Source organism: Coenobita brevimanus, chromosome 112, assembly GCF_032717465.1.
Source record: "Coenobita brevimanus isolate Jiangsu-jjx chromosome 112, ASM3271746v2, whole genome shotgun sequence".
NCBI classification, from domain to species: Eukaryota; Metazoa; Arthropoda; class Malacostraca; order Decapoda; family Coenobitidae; genus Coenobita; species Coenobita brevimanus.
In genome coordinates, this window is record NC_137065.1 from 33022498 (window position 1) to 33031272 (window position 8775).

The 8775-nt window shown below is 42.8% G+C and overlaps 1 non-coding gene across 1 annotated transcript; it reads left to right on the top strand.

The window, feature by feature from the left end:
* Window positions 1–7338: 7338 nt before the first annotated feature.
* TRNAR-CCU (transfer RNA arginine (anticodon CCU)) lies at window positions 7339–7411 on the top strand. The gene has a single exon. It is a non-coding gene; the product is annotated as a tRNA-Arg (tRNA).
* The last annotated feature ends 1364 nt before the right edge of the window (window positions 7412–8775 follow it).

Consider the following 8775-nt stretch of genomic DNA (forward strand, 5'->3'; position numbering starts at 1 on the left):
TTTAACAGAAGAATCAGCAAAAAGTTTCAGCGAAGGAAAAAACTGGGCAGAAGAAAACAAGTTAGATTAAGTTAGGTTAAGCTAGGTCAGGTTAGGTTAGGTTGGGTTGGGTCAGGTTAGGTTAGGTTAGGTTGGGTCAGGTTAGGTTAGGCTAGGTCAGGTTAGGTTAGGTTAGGTTGGGTCAGGTTAGGTTAGGTTGGGTTGGGTCAGGTTAGGTTAGGCTAGGTCAGGTTAGGTTGGGTTAGGGTGGGTTAGATTGGGTTAGGTTTGGTTGGGTTGGGTTGGGTTAGGCATGGTTGGGTTGATTTGGGTTGGGTTGGGCATGGGTGGGTTTGGGTTGGGTTAGGCATGGTTGGGTTGGGTTGGGTTAGGCATGGTTGGGTTGGGTTGGATTGGGTTGGGTTGGGCATGGGTGGGTTGGGTTAGATTGGGTTAGGCATCATTAGGTTACGCTAGGCTAGGTTAAGTGTGGTTCAGTTAGGGTTAGTTTAAGTTAGATTTGTCATGGTTAGGCCAGGCTAAGCTAAGCTGCACTGGGTTAGTTTAGGTCAGATTAAATCGTGTTAAAGTAGGGCTGAGTTAGGTTAAGGTGGATAGATAAATAGATAGATAGACGTTAAGGCTAGTGTAGGTTAAGGTACGGGAAGAAAAGGTTACTCTAAGGTAAGGCAAGGGTAGGGTAATCTAAAGCAAGGTAAGCAAGGGTAGGATAATCTAGGGCAAGTTAAGCAAGGGTAGGTTAATCTGTGGCAAGTCAGGGAAGGGTAGGGTAGGTGAGAGTAGACTAAATCGCTCAGAGGAAAGCGCCAAGACGTAACCGAAGCCCGTGCCGTGAGTGGTGTTGTGGAGGAGGCGGCAGCGTTATCGGGACAAGATTAATGGCCCCACTGGTCGCTGGGTGGGTGGTCTGGCCGCGTTCACTGCTACATTGTAATTTCAAATGGGAGGCTTGCAGTGTTGTGAGTCCCTGCTCCCTCACCTGACACCACCTAGAGCAAGAGGAAAGAGGAGGAAGAGGAGACACAAGAGGGAAAGGCGACATTGAAAGGAAAGAAAAGGAGGATGTTAAAAAGAGGATCTAACGAAGAAGAAGAATTTATTGTCTTGCAGTGTTGTGATTCCCCGCTCCCTCACCTGACACCACCTGGAGGAAGAGGAAAGAGGAGGAAGAGGAAACAAGAGGAGTAAAGGAAGGGAAGTTAAGGTGATGAGAAATGAATTGAGAACAAGAGAAAAGAAATCATCGAGGTTTGCAGTGTTGTGATTCCTTGCTTCCTCACTTGACACCACCAAGAGGAAGAGGAGACAGGAAGAAAAAGAGGAAACACTAGAGGGAAAAGCGACATCGACAGGAAAAAAAAGGAGGATGTTAAGATAGGAACTGACGAAGAAGAAGAATTGATTTTCGTGCATTGTTGAAAGCCCGTTGCTCCTTCACTTGAATCCACCAAGAGGAAGAGGAGGAGGAGGAGGAGGAAGAGGAAGAGAAAACAAGAGGAAGAGGAGGAAAGGGAAGCAAATAAAAGCAGAGAATAAGAGAAAACTGAATAAGAATCTTGCATTGTAGTGAGTCAGTGCTTCTTCACCCGACACCAGGAGAAGAGAAGAAAGGAGGAAGAGAAGAGGTGAAAATTAAAGAGGAGGAGAATGAGAAGAGGGATCGTGAAGTAAGAAGTGATTGCCTTGCACCTGACACCAAGAGGAAGAGGCAAGAGGAAAGGGGAATGCAGGAGGAGTAAGTGAGAAAATATTAAAAGGAGATGGTAGACAGAAGAAAAGGAAGAGAGAGGAAGGAAAGGCAGAAAATGACAAAAGAAAGTGATAATGGAGAAGAATTGATTGCGGCACCACAGAGAGAGAGAGAGAGAGAGAGAGAGAGAGAGAGAGAGAGAGAGAGAGATGTGAGGAGTGTGAGTAATAAGTAATTAGGGCATAAAAACCCCATCATTACGAGAGGTGTGCCCTAGGGTGACGAAAGAAGACGACGAAGAGAAAGAGAAGAAGAAGAAGAGGAGAAGAGGGAAGGAGGAGGAGGAGGAAGCGACAAAAACAAGACCAGAAGGAGGAGGAGGAGGAGGAGGAGGAGGAAGAGACAAGAACAAGACCAGAAGGAGGAGGAGGAGGAGGAATCTCTTTACTGAATAAGTGATAACTGTCTCCCTAATAAAGGAAAAAGAGGAGGAGGGGGAGGTAGGGAGGAGGGGACGAGGAGGAAGGGATGTAGGGAGGAGGGAGAGGCAGGGGGGAAGAAGAGGGAAGGAAGGAAATGGGGACGAAAAAAAAGGAGAAAACAAAGAAGAAGAGTAATGGAAGAGAGCAACAAAGAAGAGAGAAGAAGAGAGAGAGAAGAAGAGGGCGAGGTAGTATCGAACTGTAAATCTTGCTGAAAGAGTTAGCAAAATCATCTCTTGGTGGAGTCATGTGCTTAACCCCTTCATATCGAGGACGTCAGTTATAATATAGAAGGTGGTCTATAAATAGCTTGTAAATTAATCAGGCAGTATCTTATGTGCTGTGAGGACGGCCCTGTCTGCTGGTGTGGGCGTGGGTGGGGCAGTGGGAGCAGGAGATGAATAAATGGTGCACGGTAGATACTATGAAAAAAATAGTAACGTGGGCTGATCCCTCCCGTAAGCACACTAGAAACAGCCACATCCTCGCCCACGCCAGCAGACTGAGCCATGCCCCAAGACGTAAGATGCCTCCACGTGCTCGGACTGAAGGGGATACAGTTTAGTCACGAAGAAGTGTATTAAGAAAGAGGTGAGGGAGGGAACGTGAAGAACTGAGTGGTGAATGAAAAGTGAAAGGAATGAATTAAAAGAGAGGGACGAATGAATGAGTGAGAGTGGGTGAGTGAAGGAGCGAGAGTGGGTGAAAGAATGAATGAGAGTGGGTGAGTTAGTGAGTGAAGGAGTGAGTGAGAGAGGCTGAATGAAGGAGTGAGGTGAAAGAGTGAGAGTGGGTGGATGAATGAGCGAGAAAATCACCTGAAAAGAGAGGGGTGAATGATGAAATGAAGAGGGTGAATGGTAGATTGGCTCTAGGAGGATGAAGGAGTGTGTGAGTGAATGAAGGAAGTTTGTGAGTGAAGGAGAGTTTGTGAGTGAAGGAGTGAGAGTGGGGGAATGAAGGGATATGTACGTGAATGACAAAAGAGGAAGATGAATGAAAGGGGGAGAGTGAGGGAGTGAAAGGAAAGTTTGAGAGAGAGAGAGAGAGAGAGAGAGAGACAGACAGACAGACAGACAGACAGAGAAAGAGAGAGAGAGAGGAACAAAAAAGCCCCCCTTTCATCTGTCACTCTTTCCATTTTCTGTTCATAAAAGTTTTCCTGCTTCTCTCTCTCTCTCTCTCTCTCTCTCTCTCTCTCTCTCTCTCTCTCTCTCTCTTTTAATGACCGCCTTATCAGCACAGATGGTCGATAATCTTATCTTCTTCGCAGCGAGACCCCACCTTAAATCAATTACCTCGTTGGAGAATTCGCCTTCGGCTCATTTCGGCTCGTTTACTTGCCATTACTATCCCTCTTTTGGGCCGTAATGGATAGACTTTTGTCCTTGTTTTCGTGTTTTTTTGTTTTATTTTGCGCAAAAGAAAATGCGAATTGATTTGGACAAGTGACCGAAAAGGACTTAAAGCCGGACCCTCCAAGTGGCCTAATTGGGACTAAGTTGAAAAACAGGGCGATTGGAGCGAGTTAGAGTGTTTGGGTAATGACTTGTGGCATGAGAGAGAGAGAGAGAGAGAGAGAGAGAGAGAGAGAGAGAGAGAGAGAGAGAGATGGAAGTCTTTACTGAGTGGCAACATCTCTCTAAGCAGCTTCATAACTTTACTTGAAAAAAACTCAGTTGAGGGAAGCGTTGTCACACAGTAAAGACCTCCACCTCATAAGGTGTGTGTGTGTGTGTGTGTGTGTGTGTGTGTGTGTGTGTGTGTGTGTGTGTGTGTGTGTGTGTGTGCGTGTGTGTATGTGTGTGTGTGTTACCTGTTCTGTGAGCATCATCTGCCGAGTGATATTGACAAAAAAATTACCCAGTATATCACAGTGGAAGTGCTTCATCTCAGGCTTTCTTCCATGCTTTGTTGTCGAGTTGCTGTTTAAGCTAATTAAGTATTGCTAGTTGATGTATTCAGATCCATGAAGGACATTGAACATTTCATTTACGTCTAGTGCCTTCTATGATATCCCATGTACCGGTACTCTCTCAAGCATCACGGTACCTTCCTTTAGTGTCGGCGACCAGAACTGCACAGCTTATTCCAGATGCGGCTGTATAAAAGAATTGTTCAGAGGACTGTTTCCCTGTTTTTGTACTTAAACTGCTTTTTTTATATATAACCTAGAAGCGCCTGTGCTTTTTTACAGTTTATAGGACTTTAGGTCACTGCATATTAGTATACCGAAGTCTTTCCCCACTCCAGTACTGCTGATTACATTTACCTAGCAAGGAGTTGATAGTTTTTAGATTTGCAGAACCAGAATGCATTACTTTGTACTTACCAAGGTTCAGTTGTATATTCCACACACAAAAACAAAAATTGTGGCATAGTCCTTCTCTCTACAAGGACCATGTCACAAAATTTCTTGAATACCTCAGCGGACAACACAGGTATATTCCACAACTCAGACCGCTCCTCTCCCCTATCTGAGTTCCTGTGTAGTTCCTTTATCTTCGTGAATTTTGAGGCTTAACTACTATCTTTGTGTCGTCCGCAGATTTTGGAATTGTGATGGAAATAGAGATAGAGAGAGAAAAAGAGAGGGGAGAAGAGGGATTAAAATAGCAACAGACATATCTACTTAGGTTGTGTGTGTGTGTGTGTGTGTGTGTGTGTGTGTGTGTGAGAGAGAGAGAGAGAGAGAGAGAGATGAAAGTTGCATCATCTCGTGGCAACAACAAATGATGGCGGGGTATGTATTTGTATAATTCTCTCTCTTTCTCTCTTTCTCTCTCTCTCTCTCTCTCAACCCCTTCCCCCTCCGCCTCTTGTCTAAAACCACGCCCAAAACGTTAAGTGATACCATGGGATTAGGAGGGGAGGGAGAAGGAAAGGGGAAGGTAGGGGAGGGGAGGGGGAGGGGAAGGGAAGGGAGGGAAGGGTCAGAAGGGCAAGAGTTGAGAGCATGGAAGAAAAAGGGAGGGTGTTTATGTGGAAGATGAAGCCCTTTGCATTGTGATGATGATGATGATGATGATGATGATGATGATGATGAATTTTGATGATGATTATGGTGATTATGCCTGTTTTGGTGATGATGATGATGATGATGAGTGTTTATTGCTGTCATGATTAAGTGATGGTGAAGCTGACTTTGAGTGTGATGATAATGGTGATGATTGATGTTGTTGATGGTGTTAGTGATGATAATGATGATGGATTTTGTTGATGATGATGATGGTGATGATGGGTTTGATGATAGTGATGGTTAATTTTATTGATGGTTTTGGTGGTGATGATGATGATGACGATGATGATGGTGATGGTGATGGTAATGATGATTAATTTTGTTGGTAGTTATTGTGATGATGATAATGATAGTGATGGTGATGGTGATGATAATGATGATTAATTTTGTTGACGGTTTTGATGAGGATGAGGATGATGTTGATGATGATGGTGATAATGATGATGATGGTGATAATGATGGATGGCATTTCCCCTTAACCCGGCTAATGCAAAGGATGTGTAGATTGTATCACATGGACAGACCTCTCTACTTACATCTCTTCCTACTTACACCCTTTCCTACTTACACCCCTTGCTGCTTACACCTCTTCCGACGTACACCCCTACTTACACCTCTTCCTACTTACATCTCTTCCTACTTACGCCTCCTGCGACTTACACCTCTTCCTACTTACACCTCTTCCTACTTACATCTCTTCCTACTTACACCTCTTCCTACTTACACCTCTTCCTACTCACACCTCTTCCTTCTTACACCTCTTTCTACTTACACCTCTTCCTACCTACACCTTTTCCTGCTTACATCTCCTCCTACTTGCATCCCTTTCATCTTACATCTTCCTACTTACATCATCCTACTTACATCTCTTCCTACTTACACCTCTTCCTACTTACATCCCTTTCAACTTACATCTTCCTACTTACATCTCTTGCTACTTACATCTATTTGTATTTATATTTACTTACCATTTAACGTTATATATACTTACATCTGCCTTCCTATCTGTTTTTCTATCTATTTATATTTCTATCTATTTCACTGTTCTACACCCCCACCCCCCAACACACACACACACACACACACACACACACACACACACACACACACACACACACACACACACCCTTCCCTAACTACACCAATCTACCTATGAGACACCTGACTAATTAGCTCCTTACCTGCATTCACATCGCTTGCATCTGTCTACTTACACTTTCAGCATCATACCCACTTCCACATATCTTTACCTACTTACACCTTACCTAGATCTACTAACAGCTTCATGGATCCTCTGCACTTTATTTTTAGTTAACAATAAACGATTATATTGATTCGTATTCCTGTCGGTTAAGGAAGCTCCGTAACACCTTTTCCTTAGCGATTCATCTTGGGATTTGGCTGATTAACATCCCTTTGTACGTTATTTAAGCAGAGTATGGGGATATTGGAAGGATTTATGTAACACTAGAGGACGGTAACATGTAAGAAACAAAATAAATCGTTTAGGAAAAGGTGTTAGGGATCTTCCTCAACCGACGAGAATACGGGCTTGCCATAGGAACCTGAGAGTGTCAATACTGTCACCATTAACCCTCTCATTTTCAAACATCTCTCTATATTCCACTGAATTTTATCGAAGAACAAGTCATACAACGCACTAAAATTCCACTGTCTATCTATCAGTCCGTCTATCTCTCTATCTGTCTGTCTATCTATCTATTTATCTATCTATCTATCTATTTACGTGTTTGTAGCCAGACACCATAATCCCGTAAGGGGTGGTCGTTTGTCTTTGAGTTGGTTGTTTTACGGGAGGGGCACTAACCCTCCGCCAACCCAATTGCTGACACATTGGGAACATGTATGGGTTGGTTATATGGATACCACCCAGCGTTGTAAATGTTTTCCTGGCTTACAGGAAATCGTTAGGTTTGTCACTCAATGTAAAGCCATCTGAAAAGTAAAGAAAAGTAATAAAAAGCGACAGGAAAGATGGAAAAAATAGGTGGAGAGGAGGGCAGACACAAGAAAGAATGAGTAAGGTAAAGGAAGAAGTAGGCAGCACTACAAGTGAGTGGCCGCCACCACCTACCCCCAGTTCCACTAATTCTATTTCATTTTTGCTGTTTCCCTCTGTAGTCTCCGCCCCTGTGGCCTAATGGATAAGGCATTGGCCTCCTAAGCCAGGGATTGGGGGTTCGAGTCCCCCCAGGGGTTACTAGGTTTTTAAAAAGGCGTGTACAATCGCGGACACTTAATATCGATCAACTGCCGAACGATAAATAGCAAGACGGTGAACAGTGACTTCTGAAACTTAGCAGTGTTATCTTAGAACCTGGACAGGCTTTTCAGAATAATGTGTAAGAGTTTGGTAATTCTTCGAGTAAAAAGTGGGGTAGTATTCTTGCCCACAGCTTCACGTGTCTCTTACAGCCCTGGAGAGTAGAGAGGGGATCAATAAAGTTAATATTTCCACATTCTTTTTTTTTTTTTCTTACAGGTGATGAACAGATAGATAGATAGATAGATAGGTAGATGAACAGAGGAAGTGACGTTATTGTTCAAGTGGATCAGATATATTGGACTTTTTTTTAAAATTCGGGAGTGTAAACAGTTTCTGCCCGACTTGGACATGTTTAGGCAATAAGACATATTTATTTTTATACTATGTGAGAGAGGGTGTTATGTTTTGCTCGACGTGTGTGTGTGTGTGTGTGTGTGTGTGTGTGTGTGTGTGTGTGTGTGTGTTTGTGTGTGTGTGAGAGAGAGAGAGAGAGAGAGAGAGAGAGAGAGAGTAAAATAACTCAGAAAGTTTTCATCCGATTTTAAGCAGACTTGGTGGAAGTGTTGAGAGACAGCCAAGGAGTTGACCCAATGTTTTGTACCCAACATACATTTACCGAAAAAGTCTAACCCAGCAAAATCAACTAATACAGATTTTATCCACTGTTAGGCAAACTTTGTGGAAAGCCAAACTTGGTGGAAGACATGAGGTTAAGGAGGACAAGGTGGTGGAAGGGTTGAGGGTCGGCCAAGAGATTGATCTGTGGTTTTTGAAAAGTGAGTCAAAGGTAGGGGTCATATGACAAGGTGAACTTAAACTTTTTTTTAATGCGATTTAGACCAAATGTGTGGAAGAGTCAAGGATAAGACAAGAGAAAAGGAAAACGATTTTGAAATTGAATTAAATACCAAAGTCACGGTGAAAGGGCAAAGGTAAAGGTGACACGATAAAGTTGGCTTCAACAATTTCGACTTGTTATAGACCCAATTTTGTGGAAGGGTTGAGGGTAAACAGATGAAGGAATTTGATTTTGGGAACAGTTGGTCGCAGGTCAGTGTCAGAGGATCAGGTCAAATATTTGGACCGTAGACCAGTTGGTGGAGACGCAGATGTTGCACTGTTTTTATATATTTGTTTGTTTTATTTACTTTTCGTAATTTATTTGCATATACAATACAGCTATATATATATATATATATATATATATATATATATATATATATATATATATATATATATATATATATATATATATACTGTATGTATGTATGTATATATAAGCGTAAAAAACACTTAT